Source organism: Odocoileus virginianus, chromosome 32 (assembly GCF_023699985.2).
Source record: "Odocoileus virginianus isolate 20LAN1187 ecotype Illinois chromosome 32, Ovbor_1.2, whole genome shotgun sequence".
Taxonomy (NCBI): Eukaryota; Metazoa; Chordata; class Mammalia; order Artiodactyla; family Cervidae; genus Odocoileus; species Odocoileus virginianus.
Window position 1 is genome coordinate 34,516,436 of NC_069705.1, and position 16,596 is coordinate 34,533,031.

General features: G+C 40.4%; 1 long non-coding RNA gene across 1 annotated transcript in view; it reads right to left on the reverse strand.

The window, feature by feature from the left end:
• The window catches only part of LOC139032614 (uncharacterized), a 611,315-nt gene that overhangs the window by 387,804 nt on the left and 206,915 nt on the right, over positions 1 to 16,596 (reverse strand). Inside the window, exons 2-3 of the long non-coding RNA XR_011485178.1 lie at positions 16,003 to 16,113; positions 15,504 to 15,609 (exon numbers count right to left, since the gene is read on the reverse strand). This is a non-coding gene — a long non-coding RNA (uncharacterized lncRNA). The remainder of the gene's footprint in view (positions 1 to 15,503; positions 15,610 to 16,002; positions 16,114 to 16,596) is intronic.

Genomic DNA, 16,596 nt, shown 5'->3' on the forward strand with positions numbered 1-16,596 from the left:
ATTCTCCAAGCCAGGCTTCACTAGTATGTGAACCAAAAAATTCCAGATGTACATGCTAGATTTAGAAAACGCAGAGGAACCAGAGATCAAATTGCCAACATCCGTTGGATCATAGGCAAAGCAAGGGAATTCCAGAACAACATCTACTTCTGCTTCACAGACTATGCTAAAGCCTTTGACTGTATAGATCACAACAAACTGCAGAACATTCTTAAAGAGATGGGAATATTAGACCACCTTACCTGCCTCCTGAGAAATCTGTATTCAGGTCAAGAAGCAGCAGTTAGAACCAGCCATGGAAAAACAGACTGGTTCAAAAGTGAGAAAGGAGTACATCAAGGTTGTATATTGTCACCCTGTTTATTTAACTTCTATGACGAGTACATCATGTGAAATGCTGGGATGGATGAAACTCAAGCTGGAATCAAGATTGCTGGGAGAAATATCAAAACCTCAGATACACAGATGACACCACTCTTATGGCAGAAAGCAAAGAACTAAAGAGCCTTGTGATGAAAGTGAAAGAGGAGAGTGAAAAAGCTGACTTAAAACTCAACATTCAAAAAACTAAGATCATGGTATCTGGTCCCATCACTTCATGGCAAATAGATGGGGAAACAGTGGAGACAGTGACAGATTTTATTTTCTTGGGCTCCAAAATCACTGTGGACTGTGACTGCAGTCATGAAATTATAAAATGCTTGCTCCTTGGGAAAAAAGCAATGACAAACCCAGTCAGCATGTTAAAAAGCAGAGACATTACTTTGCTGACAAAGGTCCATCTAATCAAGGCTATGGTTTTTCCAGTAGTCATGTATGGATGTGAGAGTTGGACTATAAAGAAAACTGAGCACCGAAGAATTGATGCTTTTGAACTGTGGTGTTGGAGAAGACTCTTGAGAGTCCCTTGGACTGCAAGGAGATCCAACCAGTCCATCCTAAAGGAGATCAGTCTTGTATATTCTTTGGAAGGACTGATGCTGAAGCTGAAACTCCAATACTTTGGCCACCTGATGTGAAGAACTGACTCATTGGAAAAGACCCTGATGCTGGGAAAGATTGAAGGCAGGAGGAGACAGGGACGACAGAGGATGAGATGGTTGGATGGCATCACTGACTTTATGAACAAGAGTTTGGGTGGACTCCGGGAGTTGGTGATGGACAGGAAGGCCTGGCGTGCTGCAGTCCATGGGATCTCAAAGAGTTGGACATGACTGAGCAACTGAACTGAACTGATGTATGGATGTAACAACTACACAATAAAAAAAGGTTGTGCTGAAGAATTGATGCCTTCTGACTGTGGTGCTGGAGAAGACTCTTGAGAGTCTGTTGAACAGCAAGGAGACCATTCAATCCTAAAGGAAATGAACTCTGACTATTAATTGGAAGGACTGATGCTAAAGCTGAAGTTTCAATTCTTTGCCCACCTAATGCGAAGAGCCAACTCACTGGAGAAGATTCTGGTGCTGGGAAAAATTGAAGGCAGGAGGAGAAAGGGATGACAGAGGATGAGACAGTTGGATGGCATCAACAACTCAATGGACATGAGTTTGAGGAAACTCCAGGAGATGGTGAAGGACAGGGAAGCCTGGCGTGCTGCAGTCCATTGGGTTGCAAAGAGTCAGATACGACTGAGTGACTGAGCAACAATACAGTACTGTCATGAAAAGCTGAGAATTCTCCAATAAAGATTTTGGTTGTTTAAAGGAGACCTCCATCTCTACAGTAGAAGATGAGACTAATTTATAGTCTCTTGTTATATAGTGCAGTTACTTATAGGTTAGCACTTTATAAAGGCAAATACAGGGAGGTAAGTAAAGGTTTATTTTTATGTTCAGTTTTGTGACCAATCCAAGGATTCTTATTTAGCATTTTTAAAAAAATGTGGGATTATAAATATGCCCTCCTTTGTGCTGAAGTTGAGGTGGGTTAGTCATAAGCTCCACTCTTAACTTCAAACGTAACTTAAACTCCACGGTATGCTACTGGATGTAAATGACACGCCTCCAGTTACAAGGCAGAGCTTTCCAGGCTAGATAAAAAGGCACGACCCAACTTTCTGTTGCTCAAAAGAAATGTACTTTAAATATTAATATCTAAGTAGGTTAAATGTCAGAGTACAGAAAAGACCATCCTAACCAAATATGCTGTAGCTGCATTAATAGTCAGCCTAGTAAATTACAGAAGAATATAACCAGGAATGGACAAAGTCTTTTCAAAATGATCAAGAGGTCAATTCATCTACAGGACATAAAAATCCTACACTTTTTATGCATAACATACCTTCAAAATATGTAAAGCGAAATTTGATGTAACTTCAAGGAGAAATAGATGTTTTCACTACCAGTTAAAGATTTCAGTACTACTCTCAATAAGTGATAAACAGAAAATCCCTGTGTATAGAAGACTCCACTTATACTATCAATCAAATCAACCCAACTGACAACTTTAGAATAATCTCAGAAACAGAATATACATACTCTTCTCAAGTGCACATGGAACCCTCGCTATGAGTCATATCCAGGATGGTAACAGAAGTCTCAAATTTGAAAGGATTCCATTCATACAGAATGTGTTCTGTGACTAAAAAAGAATTTCACATTAACAAAGATCTCTGGAAAATTTGTATATAATTGAAAATGAAATAACACTTCTAAATAGCATGTGAGTCAAGGTAAAAATCAAACAGAAAATTACAAAGTATTTTGAACTGAATACAAAAGAATAGTAAGTGAAATGCCACTAAAACCATACAAAGGCAGAAATGTAGAGAATAAAATTGTTAGAAAAAAAATACCCAAATTCATGATATCAGCTCCATTTTAGCTACAGAAAAAGAACAAATTAAATCTAAAATAAGCAGATGAAGGGAATATCAATGATCAGAGCACATACAAGCAGGAAAAAAAAAATCAATGTCCACCAAAACTGGCTCTTAGAAGGGAAAAGGAAAGGTGGTCAGAGAGGTCTGGAAAAAAAAATCAGGATTAAGAGAATATAACTACAGAATATAACTGTATTTTACAAATAGAGGATTTCAAGGGAATATTTAGAACAGCTTTGTGACAATATATTCAACATCTCCAATGAAATGACACATTCCTTCTAAGTTAGGGGGGAAAACTTGAACAATTCTCTATTATAGAGAATCAGTTTGTAATTTAAGATTTCCCACAAGGAAAATTACTGGCACATATGTTATCACTGGGGCTTCCCTTGTAGCTCTGTCCATAAAGAATCTGCCTGCAGTGCAGGAGACCTGGGTTCGATCCCTGGGTTGGGAAGATCCCCTGGAGAAGGAAATGGTAACCCACTCCAGTATCCTTGCCTGAAAAATCTCACGGACAGAGGAGCCTGGTGGGCTGCAGTCCATGGGGTTGCAAAGAGTCAGGCATGATTGAGCAACTAACACACTATGTCATCACTGATGATTTCTACCAAACTTAAATGGAAAAATATGGAATGCTTTCAGTCCATTCAGTGAGACCAAAACTAGACATTATAAAGAAAACTGCAGAACATTACTCTTCATGAACATAAACAAATTCTTTTTATAAATGGTGACAAAGGAGATAAATATTTTTAAAACTTACATGAGTAGGAATACAAGTTTGGTTTGGCATTTGAAGCTGAATCAATACTATTCACCCTATTAACAAAATTTTTTAAAAGGCGTGATAATCTTAATAAATTCAGAATAAGTATTATTATAAAATCCAACATCCATTCCCTGATACTCTTAGCAAAGGAGGAATAAAAGGGAATTTGTCCAACGTACAGTCCATCTACACTGGCTCCATGTTGTTAAGATGTCAATTCTCCCCAAATAGACCTCTGTGCATGCGTGTGCTCAGCTGCTTCAGCCGTGTCCAACTCTGCGACCCCATGGACTGTAGCCTGCCAGGTTTCCTGGTCCATGGGATTTCCCAGGCAAGAAGACTGGAGCGGGTTGCCATTTCCTCCTCCAGGGGAAAGTTCCATCACAGGGATTGACCCACGTCTCCTGCATTGGCAGGCAGAGTCTTCACCACCGAGTTTCCAGGGAACTCCAAATTGATCTACAAATGCAACGCAATCACGACAGAAATTCCAACAGAATATCTGTAGAAAGTGAAAAGGTGATTCTGTATTCCCTACAAAAACCCAAAGAAACCAGAAAAGTTCTAGAAGAATAAAATTAGAGAACACTGTTTGACTACAAGATTTTAAATTGAGTCATAAAAAGACAGTGTCACTGGCATCACTACAGCCGAGTCAATCCATGAAACAGAATAGAAGTCCAGAGGTGAGTTCACACACATGTACAAGTAATTTTTGACAAAGGTTGAAAGACAACTCAGAGAAAAAAGGATCGCTTTCCAAATATAGGCAAGATGCATGGCCATGCACAGAGAAAAGTGAACTTTGTTCTGTACCTTGGACAATATACAAAAGTTAAATCAAAGTGGATCATATAATTAAAAGCAAAACCGAAAACTAAAACTTCCAGAAGCAAATATAAGTGAAAGGTCTTTCAAATTGGGCTTGCAAAGATTCCTCAAACATGACACTTAAAGTAATAATCCATGAACTAAATTAGTGACATTGGCTTTGTCAAAATTTTACATTTCTCATCTTTAGGATATATAGTTAAAATGTAGAGCCAAACAGCAGTCTAACAAAAAAAGTTTTGCAAGTCATTGTATTTGAGAAAGAATTACATTCAGAATGTATAAGGAAGGCTCAAACATTAGTAATTTTTTAAAAATATTAAAAAGCAGACAAAATATGTGAACAGACATGGCACCAAAAAACATATGGATGGAAAAATGACAAGAAAAGATGATCAACCTGATTAGTTATTTGGTGAATACAAATTAAATCCAAATGATATACAACAATAAACCTTCTAGATTGCCTAAATTAAAAAGTAACAATACCACAGGTTGGTGAGGTGAAAGAACTTGAACTCTCATACATGGTGAAGCCATGTAAAGTGTTATAACTCTGTAAAACAATTTAGCAGCATCTTAAAAAGTTAAACATGTATGTATTATATGATCCAGCAATTCCCCTCATAGGGATTTACCCAAGAGGAAAGAATACATGTTGGTAGTGATGCGCAGTCTTGTCTGAGTTTTCTGCCACCCACCATGGACTGCAGCCCACCAGGCTCCTCTGTCCGTGAAATTTTCCAGGCAGGAATACTGGAACAGGTTGACATTTCCTACTCAGGGGGATCTTCTCAACCCAAGGATAGAACCCATGTCTCTTTTGTCTCTTGCACTGGCAGGTGGGTTCTTTACTACTAGTACCACCTGGGAACTGGGAAGCCCTGTATCCATACAAAAATTGGAATGAGGTAGTGACTACAGATTTGTAATAAACACTGGAAGCAACCCAAATGTCCATGATCATGTGAACTGGTGAATTTTGGTACCTACCGATAATGAAAAACTGCTTAGCAGCAAAAGAGAATGAACTATGCACATACATAAGAAAATACATGAATCTCAAAATAATATTGGTGAGTGAAGGAAAGCAGACGGTGATTCCATTATAGAAGCTTCTATAAAATGCATCTCAGTGTTGACAGAGCAGCTTATTGGTTGCCTAGAGATGAGAGAGATGAAGTGGGATGAGAAATTTGGGGAAATTGTAGAAACATTCATTCTCTTAATTGTGGAAAATATTTTATGGGTATGTATTGATACAGATGTCAAATCTTATCACACCATGCTTTAAGTATGTACAGCACATTATATGTCAATTAAATCTCATAATGAAATCTATAAAATTTGTAGGCCATAATTTAGGATACTTATTAAAATATAAAATTACTGAAAATGAACAGGAAGAATAAACACCAATGATAAGAGCCAGCGTTCTCTGCAGTTATACTAAAAACAAATATGAATATTATTTTCTCAATTTTCTTAGGTGCTCAGAACCAGATGTAAACAAATTTACAGATTTGAAGGGTATTACATAAATGTTTCATTCTTATTAGAATTTTGTTTGGTCTTCAAGTTCAAAGCAAAATAAAACTAGATTATGGAAGTATTCAAAATTGTTTGAACTATTCCAATAACCATGAAGAACATGTAGCAGCAATGAATACAATCTGGAAAAAAGGAGATGATACTAAGAAGAAAATATTTGCATTGTTTTTCTTTTATTCTTTATTTTCTATTGAAGTACAGATGATTGACAGTATCATTTTAGTTTCTGGTCTACAAGTGATTCAATATTTGTATAGATTATACGCCATATAAGGTTATTGTAAAATACTGGCTATATGCCCTGCTCTGTACAGTATATCCTTGTAGCTTATTTATTTTATACACAGTAGTCTGTGCCTTTAAATCACTTACTGCCATCTTGCCCATACTCCTTCCCTGTCACCTGGTACCACTAGTTTGTTCTCCATATTTTTGAATCTGCTTCTGTTGTTATATTCATTTGTTAATTATTTAGATTCCACCATGTATGTGACAATATATTGTCTTGGTGTGATTTACTTCACTGAGCATAATACCCTCAATGTCTATCTAAGTGATTGCAAGTGGCAGAATTTTTTTTCTTATGGCTGAGCAGTATTCCATTCTGCGTATGTGCAGGCATGTAAGTGTATGTGTGTGTCTATTTACTATTTCATCAACTGATGGACACTTAGGTTGCTTCCACATCCTGGCTATTGTAAATACAGCCATGAACATCGGGATGTATATATCACTATAATAATCTGAAAAATTAAGATGCAAGAGTACTTTTAAAAACCTTTCATTTAATGAATTGCTGAATTAGCATTGCAATAAATAAAGCTGTACATTTTTAAAGCAAAGAAGTACTTTCAATTCAAGCAGGATGATGTTCAATGTCAACATGTCTACAAGATGCATTCCTTTCCTTCTCAACTAACAAGATACTTTTCAACAGCAGGCTTCTAGACACTGGCACAAGTTAGAGACCAGTGTGAACATGGGTCAAGTATAAAGAGGGAGGATTTTTCAGGATAAAGGATGGGATTCCCAGCAGGAAATGCTTCTGAGTAACAGTTGCTCACCATCCACCTGGCCCCTGCCTGCCAGCCCTGCCCACAGCCACTCAAATAGAGCCCAGTGTGGGAGTTTGTTTCAAGGGGAAAATTGGTGGCTCAGTCTTCATGTTTTTATAATATTTAGTTTATAAAATCATAGAAACTAGTCTGTGTGTTGGCTTGTCCTTCATCGAGGGAGAAATACCATGATGGAAATCATACCTCCTATAAAGAAAGTTGAGCTCGGAAGAATTGATGCTTTTGAACTGTGGTGTTGGCGAAGACTCTTGAGAGTCCCTTGGACTGCAAGGAGATCCAACCAGTCCATCCTAAAGGAGATCAGTCCTGAATATTCTTTGGAAGGACTGATGCTGAAGCTGAAACTCCCATACTTTGGTCACCTGATGGGAAGAACTGACTCGCTTGAAAAGACCCTGAAGCTGGGAAAGATTGAAGGCAGGAGGAGACAGGGATGACAGAGGATGAGATGGTTGGATGGCATCACTGACTTTATGGACAAGAGTTTGGGTGGACTCTGGGAGTTGGTGATCGACAGGGAGGCCTGGCATGCTGCGGTTCATGGAGTTGCCAAGAGTCGGACGTGACTGAGCAACTGAACTGAAGGCTCAGCCAGCTACAGATTTCATCTTTTTTTAACTGAGAGGAGGCAAGGCCATGAATTAAGGATGGGTCATAGCAGAGTCACAGATTTCAGGAAGAAATGCTGGCTTGGTGGCAGGGCTGGCTAAATATTGAACTACCCAGAGAGAAAGAGGCTTGAAAACTCATTAGGCCACACCCCAAATCAATTAAACCCATTTGTCTGCTGTGGGAATCAGGTGTTAGACATGGAAAATCCTCCAGGTGATTCCTCTCAACCCTCAGCCAAAGTTGAGAAACATCAGCTGAGATTCTGAGTCAGCAATTTAAAAAGACTTGTGGTAGTCCTTTCTCTGATTTTACCCTATAAAGAATTTTTTTTTTTTTCTTCTGATTCCTTACACCCTCCCATTGCTATTTACCACCACTGAATCTTATTTTAGAGAAAGTTATGAAATTCACAGAACCTTGAAACAAATCCTTGCGAGAATTTCCATCTATTGATTATTCACTTGAAAACAAAGGGATGTTTAAAGTGATCCTTTTCTCTAGGCTTCTTACATTAAAAAATCACAAAAAGAAAACTCAGAATAGATTTTTCAAATATAGCTTTTTTTTTCCCTCTGTAAAACATCCCTTTGTGATGATAGCCATTACCCAAGCGTTTGTATTTTAATTGAGTGTTTCATTATCCCTAAAGTGATTCAACCTGCAGTGCTCTCCACACAGCCATTAATCCGAAGAAAATCGCTCTCTCCCAGATACCTTGCGAGGCGGCAAAAATACATCTTGATATAAACACACAACTCATTGAACAGTTTTTCCAAAAAAGATAGCTATTACTGTAAACAACTTACATCTCTAAGAATGATGTGGAATATGTTCGTTTTAATTTTAACCTTTCTAAACAAAAGTGTGGTCTGCTTGAAGTCCTTTGGGGCCCCTAAGTGTGCTTATGAGTTTGGAGAAAAGAGACACAAACACTGGCTCTCTATTTCGAGCTGCAGTAAAACATACAGAATTTTATGCTCATCCCATTAGCAGTGATGAATTTGCCCTGGGTCACCCTTGGCCACGTCAGCAAGACCCTCCTAACCAACAGGACACATTTAACACATGAACAGATAGAGGCGACGCGGTGGTTATTCTGCCAGTTTGACCGCAGAGAAGAAAGACACCCTCTCCCTCTGAAGCTACAGGGCGGGAAGGTGGTGGGACACACGGTCCTAGATGCTCAGGGAAACCCGGGGACCAGGGCCGGGCCCGTGAGCATCCTCAGGGGGGACCACGGTCTCCAGGGGCGGCAGCGGAGACTCTGCCGAGCTGTCCCAGGCTCCCCGACACGCCCGCGTCAGCTTCCCGTCGCTGCCGCAACAAACCCCCGCAAACAGCGCCACAGCACAAGGAAAGTGGGTTCCTACCTTCAGACGTGGGAAATCAGGGTGCTGGGCAGCGCTGGTTCCTCCGGGGGGCTCTGGACAAGAATTCCTTCTCTCCGCCTGCCACCCCCGTCTTCACCTCACCCACCATCTTGCTTCCGCCCAAGGCTCTGGGCCACCGCCTCCGTTTATATAAGGTTCCTTCGTGTTGAATCCACCTGCATTACCTAATGTCCCATCAGAAGACCCTTAACTTAATGCTGCCATGCAAGATAGGGTACTCACAGGTGCTGGGAATTAGAGTGTGCACATGTTAGGCTGGGGCCGTGAGGTGGGAGGCCGGAATTCCCATCTACATTTCATATATGATTTTTGGGGGGTGGGGTCCAAAAGCAACTTAAGGATCATACAAGAAATTTGTGACACAAAGACCTGCTCATAACACCAGCTAAGACAGGTAGAGCCTATCTGAGTTGTAAGTTTTCTCACAAAACATAAATGAGAGGGAAAAGTGATTAAGTAGAAGGGAACCATGAACATCTATTACCACATCTAAGTGAGAACTGTAATTTTTTTTTTTTTTTTTTGGTTGCCCTGAGTCTTAGTTGGGCATGTGGGATCTTCCATGCTGGCAGGGGCAACCTCTTTTTTTGTGGGTAATCTTTAGTTCCCACATGTGGGGTCTAATTCTCTGGGTAGGGATTGAACCCAGACCCCCTACATTCCAAGTGTAGTCTTGGCCACTTGAACCACCAAGGAAGTCCCCAGTAAGAACTACAATTAACATCGTGCTTTCTATGTTCCAGCCACTGCAGAAGGTACTTGATACATGTGACCCCATTTAGTATTGCAAGGATATTTCTCATTTACAGGTGAACATGGCTGTGTCCATCCTAAGTCACTTCAGTTGCCTCTGAATCTGTGTGACCACATGGACCATCAAGCTACTCTGCCCGAGGGATTCTTCAGTTAAGAATACTGGATTGAGTCGCCATGCCTTCCTCCAGGGTATCTTGCTGACCCAGGGATCACACCCACATCTCTTATGTCTCCTGCATTGGCAGGCATGTTCTTTACCACTCGCTCCACCTGGGAAGCTCTTACCAATGAATATACTGAGCCAAACCGAAGTCACAAAGCTAGTAGGTGGCAAGGCGGGGTTCTCATGCTGGTCTGCAGGCACCAAAGCACAATGCTTATTCCTGCTGCACATGGCGCTCTGACTCCTGAGGGGGCAAGAGGCTGGGTGAATAGCGGCAGGACTCAGAAACCTGCTTCCTGCCCGAGCTCATTTGCCACTCTGGCTGTGGGAAACGTCATCATTTATAAAAGGAAGGATCTCGCTGTCTCTTCCGTCTTGATTTCTCTGAATCTCAAAGGAAAAGCTTGTTTGCTTCTTCCACAAGATGTGAGAATACCAGTTATCCAGGTAAACCTCTGCCTCTCAGGAGCATCTCCTAACAGAGGCTTTTCCTAAAAACCTGCATAATCCTGCCTCCTATCACTGATGACTTTGACCTTTCAGTCATCTCTGAATCTCTTCCTCCAGGAAACTGACTTCTGCTTCCTCATGCCAACCTGACAGTTCTCTCTGTTGCTTGCTTTTTTATTTATTTTAAAGTTCTTCATTGGAGTATAATTTATATTACAATGCACCTTCTGAGATGCACATTTCAGTGAGTCTTGAGAAATGTATACACCCATGTCACCACCTCCCAAATCAGCATACAGGATGTTTCCATCACCTCAGAAGTTCTCTCCTGCATCTTCTCAATTATCTCTTCACCTGTAGTCCTAGGCAGCCACTAATCTGGTTTCCAACATGGTAGATTATATTTGTCTTTTCTCAAGTCGTCTACTTTGGTACAATCACAGTTGAGACTATTAGGAGTCACTTCATTGTACTCTTTAAGTGTCCATATTTTTTCACTTCTCAGACTTTACAATGGTTTTGTTGCCTCTCATTTCCTGTATTAAATATATTACTCAATGTAGAAAAACCTCAAAGTAAGCTACACAATACAATAAAAGAAATTACAAGATTTAAGTTGTGGAATGCACTGGATATCAGTGAGAAGAGGGCTTTCCAGGTGGTGCTAGTGGAAAGAAAGCCACCTGCCAATGCTGGAGACTCAAGAGCTGCAGGTTAGATCCCTAAGTCAGGAAGATCCCCTGGAGGAGGGCATGCAATGCACTCCAGTACTGCTGCCTGGAGAATCCCATGGCCAGAGGAGCCTGGGGCTGCGTCCATAGGGTCACAAAGAGTCGGACATCACTGAAGTGACTCAGCACACAGTGTGCACAGTGAGATGAGCCAAAAATCTGGGCTAATTCTGTCCAGTATTAAAACAAGATGAACAGCTTGGAGTATGAGGTTTCATCCTCATGGAACTGGCAGCACAGGAGTTGGAAGACAGCCTGCTATCCACATAGCACTGTAACCACCCTTTAAAGTGCTGTCTCCTAAAAGTAAATATAAATAGCACCAAATAGGCCCTTACAACATAGACCACAGCATATCTGTGAGTTATATCAGTGACCCAAATTAATCTCATGTGTGTCATTGGTTTGGCTGATCATATATTTCTAATGTCCTCAGTTACTGGACAGAGGTTTGAAATTCTCCCTGAAAGAATATTACCTCATCTAATACTTTGACAATTATTTCTAAAATAAAATAATATTTCTACTAAAATGTTCAGCACACAATCAAAGATATCTGGAGACTTGAGAAGATGTGACATTTGAATGGAGACAAACTAACACATAAATGCTAAGCAAAAATGGATCCTCAGTTACTCCAGATACTACAATCAATGGATTTGGATTGTAAGATAACTGTGCTTACTGTGGAGGTAAAAAGGAAAGCATAACCATTTCTGCAAAGAATTCATATATATATATATATATATATATATATATATACACACACACATATATTCTATGTTTGAAAAAGAAAAAACTGGAAATTCTACACTAAAAATGCAGTTACTGAAATTGGGAATTCAGGAGCAAATTGTGACAGGAAGTGAGATTTACTGGTAGCTGAAGAGAACATTAGTGAATGTGAAATAGATGAGAAGAAATATCAAGAATGAGGCACAGAAAGACAAAAGAATAAAAATTACAGGAAATGAGCAGATAGCAATAATAGAGTTAGAAGATTTCAGTTCAGTTCAGTCGCTCAGTCGTGTCCGACTCTCTGTGACCCCATAGACTGCAGCACGCCAGAACTCCCTGTCCATCACCAATTCCCGGAGTTTTCCCAAACTCATGTCTATTGAGTCAGTGATGCCATCCAACCATCTCATCCTCTGCCATCCTCTTCTCCTCCTGCCCTCAATCTTTCCCAGCATCAGGGTTTTTCACATGAGCTAGTTCTTCACATCAGCTGGCCAAAGTATTGGAGTTTCAACTTCAACATCAGTCCTTCCAATAAACACCCAGGACTGATCTCCTTTACGATGGACTGGTTGGATCTCCATGCAGTCCAGGGACTCTCAAGAGTCTTCTCCAATACCACAGTTCAAAAGCATCAATTCTTTGGCATTCAGCTTTCTTTACAGTCCAACTCTCACATCCATACATGACTACTGGAAAAACCATAGCCTTGACTAGACAGATCTTTCTTGGCAAAGTAATGTCTCTGCTTTTTAATATGCTATCTAGGTTGGTCATAACTTTCCTTCAAGGAGTAAGCATCTTTTAATTTCATGGCTGCACTAAAAAGAAATGCAAAAAAGCAAAATGGCTGTCTGAGGAGGCCTTAAAAATAGCTGTGAAAAGAAGACAGGTGAAAAGCAACAGAGAAAAGGAAAGTTATACCCATTTGAATGCAGAGTTCCAAAGAATAGCAAGGAGAGATAGGAAAGCCATCCTCAGTGATCAATGTGAAGAAATAGAGGAAAACAATAGAATGTGAAAGACTAGAGATCTCTTCAAGAAAATTAGAGATATGAAGGGAACATTTCATGCAAAGATGGGCTCAATAAAGGACAGAAATGGTATGGACCTAACAGAAGCGGAAGATATTAAGAGGTGGCAAGAATACACAGAAAAACTGTACAAAAAGATCTTCATGATCCAGATAATCACAATGGTGTGATCACTAACCTAGAGTCAGACATCCTGGAATGTGAAGTTGAGTGGGCCTTAGGAAACATCACTACGAACAAAGCTGGTGGAGGGGATGGAATTCCAGCTGAGCTAATTCAAATCCTAAAAGATGATGCTGTGAAAGTGCTGCACTCAATATACCAGCACATTTGGAAAACTCAGCAGTGGCCACAGGACTGGAAAAGGTCATTTTCATTCCAATCCCAAAGAAAGGCAATGCCAAAGAATGCTCAAACTACCACACAATCGTACTCATCTCACATGCTAGTAAAGTAATGCTCGAAATTCTCTAAGACAGGCTTCAGCAATAGGTGAACAGTGAACTTCTAGATGTTCAAGCTGGTTTTAGAAAAGGCAGAGGAACCAGTTATCAAGTTGCCAACATCTGCTGGATCATCAAAAAAGCAAGAGAGTTCCAGAAAACATCTATTTCTGCTTTATTGACTATGCCAAAGCCTTTGACTGTGTGGATCACAATAAACTGTGGAAAATTCTGAAAGAGATGGGAATATCAGACCACCTGACCTGCCTCTTGGGAAACCTATATGCAGGTCAGGAAGCAACAGTTAGAACTGAACGTGGAACAATGGACTGGTTCCAAATAGGAAAAAGAGTACGTCAAGGCTGTATATTGTCACCCTGCTTATATAACTTATATGCAGAGTACGTCATGAGAAATGCTGGGCTGGAAGAAGCACAAGCTGGAATCAAGATTGCTGGGAGAAATATCAATAACTTCAGATATGGACATGCTATTGCTGCCGGTAAATCACTTCAGTTGTGTCTGACTCTGTGCGACCCCATAGATGGCAGCCCACCAGGCTTCCCCATCCCTGGGATTCTCCAGGCAAGAACACTGGGGTGGGTTGCCATTTCCTTCTCCAATGCATGAAAGTGAAAAGTGAGTGAAGTCGCTCAGTCATGTTCAACTCTTAGCAACCCTATGAACTGCAGTCAACCAGGCTCCTCCATCCATGGGATTTTCCAGGCAAGAGTACTCAAGTGGGGTGCCATCACCTTCTCCCATATGCATATGACACCACCCTTATGGCAGAAAGTGAAGAAGAACTAAAGAGCCTCTTGATGAAAGTGAAAGAGGAGAGTGAAAAAGTTGGCTTAAAGCTCAACATTCAGAAAACTAAGATCATGGCATTCGGTCCCATCACTTAATGGCAAATAGATGGGGAAAGAGTGGAAACAGTGGCTGACTTTATTTTGGGGGGCTCCAAAATCAGTGCAGATGGTGACTGCAGCCATGAAATTAAAAGACGCTTACTCCTTGCAAGGAAAGTTATGACCACATAGACAGCATGTTAAAAACTAGACAGTGTATTTAAAAGCAGAGACATTACTTTGCTGACAAAGGTCCCTATAGTCAAAGCTATGGTTTTTCCAGTGGTCATGTATAGATGTGAGAGCTGGACCATAGAGTCTGAGCACCAAAGAATTGATGCTTTCAAACTGTGGTGTTGCAGGAGACTCTTGAAAGTCCTCTGGACTGCAACAAGATCCAACAAGTCAATCCTAAAGGAAATCAGTCCTGAATATTCATTGGAAGAACTGATGTTGAAGCTGAGGCTCCAATACCTTGATCGCCTGATGCAAAGAACTGACTCATTGGAAAAAGACTCTGATGCTGGGAAAGATTGAGGGCAGCAGGAGAAAAGGATGACAGAGGATGAGATGGTTGGATGGCATCACTGACACAATGGACATGGGTTTGAGCAAGCTCCAGGAGATAGTAAAGGACAGGGGTGCCTGGCATGCTGCCGTCCATGGGGACTCAAAAAGTCAGACACAACTGAGCAACTGAACAACAGCAACTCCCCCAAATCTTGGACACCACTAATATATAAGTCTTAGATACCAAAGAAGTTATATTTCCACCAGAAATGACAACAATGGTCAACTTGAATTGCAAGTTGTGGTTGTCACATTGTCACTTATGACCAATCCATCAGTAACAAATGGAGTCACAGTTGACTGATCCTGTTGATCAAGGGGGAAATGCAATTACTACTACAAAACTGCCTCAAGTAGAAGAATTTCTGGAATTTGCTCCTGTCTGTACTACTAGTGAATGAAAGAATACACCTTCAAATAATTAACATCATTAATGACTCAATTTCAGTGATAATTTGGCATGGCTGCCCACTCCAGTATTCTTGCCTGGAAATGCCATGGACAGAGAAGCCTGGCAAGCTACAGTCCATAGGGTCACACAGAGTCAGAAAGGACTGAAGTGACTTAGCAGACATGCAACGTGGCAAGGTGGCACAGTGGTACAGAATCCACCTGCCAATGTGGGTGATGCAAGAGACATGAGTTCAATCCCTGGGTCAGGAAGATCTACTGGAAAAGGAAATGGTAACCCACTCCAGTATGCTTACCTGGAGAATTCAGTGGACAGAGGAGCCTGGCAAGATACAGTCCACAGGGTCTTCTGTTCATGGGGTTGCAAAGAACTGGACCATACAGTACCACACCCAGTACAATCTATGAGATTAAGAACCATAATTGGATAAGGACCCAGCTGAGGCCAAAGAGAACAAGAAATTCTATTGGGGAAAAAAAAATCTCATAAATACCAACTACAACCTTGTGACTAACTGTAGAATCTCATTCACTTCCACTAATACTGTATATGAATGGTGATTAAGCTATATGATATTATTATATCATAATGACAATTGGACTAGGAAATGAATTTGCATCACAGAAAACTACAGAGACTTGTAAGAAATTTTGGTCTCCTATTTTTGGGTTCATAATGAGTACATCTTTCTGGAACTGTGTAGGGCAAAATATGATGTTGCCACTGATGAGTTGGAAGTTCAAATACAAGCCTAAGATGTATAAGGAACTAATTGTCCAAGAGGGTGGACTTACCAGATACAGTTTGTTGATTTCCAGAAATAGTCTCACTCTTCTAACTGCTCACAGAATTTCTTGGATTATTTTCACAACAGGGTTCAGATTATGTTCTTCCATGGAGAGACACTGTGTAAGGTGTGGGAGGCAGAACAAAAAAGAAGTCATGCTGATTAGATAGTGACTGCTGGGGACAGACACGCAGTTTTGCTCAAGAGTTGGAGTCTTATCTTTTGACAAATACTAACTACAGTTCCACAGGCAACTCAGATCATTCATGGCTGAGACCAGAAGGCCCAGGAGTTAGGAATATCTTTCTGAGCCCACTTTAGAAGGTTAGGATATTTGTGATCAAGTTTGGTTATTTGCTATTGTAAGACAAGAATTTTCATCTATGTGTCAAGTGAAACTGACACTGGAATTGGGAAATGACCTCTTAAAGGTAAAAATAATGACAGAAATGACAAAGGAGTGATTTTTAAAACTCCTAAAGCAAAATTAAATGTCAAATTTGATATTTAATATTCCTACTATATGAAGATGATTTTCAAGCCATAAGAAAATGATAGCCCCTTCTTTAAAAGGTGGATAAACAGTTGCTAGAATGTTCAT